Source organism: Orycteropus afer, unplaced genomic scaffold (assembly GCF_000298275.1).
Source record: "Orycteropus afer afer isolate SDZICR_OR568_19922 unplaced genomic scaffold, OryAfe1.0 scaffold01309, whole genome shotgun sequence".
Taxonomy (NCBI): Eukaryota; Metazoa; Chordata; class Mammalia; order Tubulidentata; family Orycteropodidae; genus Orycteropus; species Orycteropus afer.
In genome coordinates, this window is record NW_006922896.1 from 71038 (window position 1) to 71914 (window position 877).

Below are 877 nucleotides of genomic sequence, written 5' to 3' on the forward strand. Positions count from 1 at the left end.
CATCAGCCATTATATCCCTCATTCAACATCCTCTTCTGAATCGAGCTGATACTATGGAAGTTCTCTGTAAATCTACTGTTAGAAACATTTTTTAATTATCTTCAGTAACATTTTACTTGCATGTGATATTAATGATATTGTTTGATGATTTCCACATTCTGTGGGATCACATTTCTTTTGAATGGTTATAAATATGAATCTCTTCTAGTCAGTTGGCCATGTAGCTGTCTTCCAAATTTCTTGTGCAGGCAAATGTGTGCTTTCAGCATGGCATCAGTTTGTTTAAACATCTCAATTAACATTGTGTCAATTCCTGGAACCTTTTTGTTTTTCTGCCCTATTCCTTCAGTGCAGTTTCAACTGTTTTTGTCAATATCATCAGTTCTTGATCATATGGCACCTCCTGAAATGGATGAACATTGACCAGCTCTTTTTGGTGCAGTGACTCTGTGTATGCATTCATTTTTCTTTTTTGATGTTTCCTACATCATTCAATATTTAACCACTAAACACTTATAATATTACAAGTCAATACTTGAATTTTTCTTCAGTTCTTTCAGCTTGAGAAATGCCAAGTGTGTCCTTCCATTTTTCTTTTCTAATTCCAGGTCTCTCCACATGTCAATATAATCATTGACTTTTTCTTCTTGAGCTGCTCTTTGAAATCTGTTCAATTCTCTTATCTTGTATTTTCTCCCCTTTGCTTCTGCTATTCTCCTTTCAAGAGCAAGTTTCATACTCTCTTATGACATCTGCTATGGTCTTTTCTTCTTTATTCTCTTTATAATAGTCTTTTGCTTTCTTTATGCATCATTTTTTTTTTTAATGTCACCCCTTGTTTCATCTGGTGTTCAGTCATTTTTGTCAATGTGTCAAA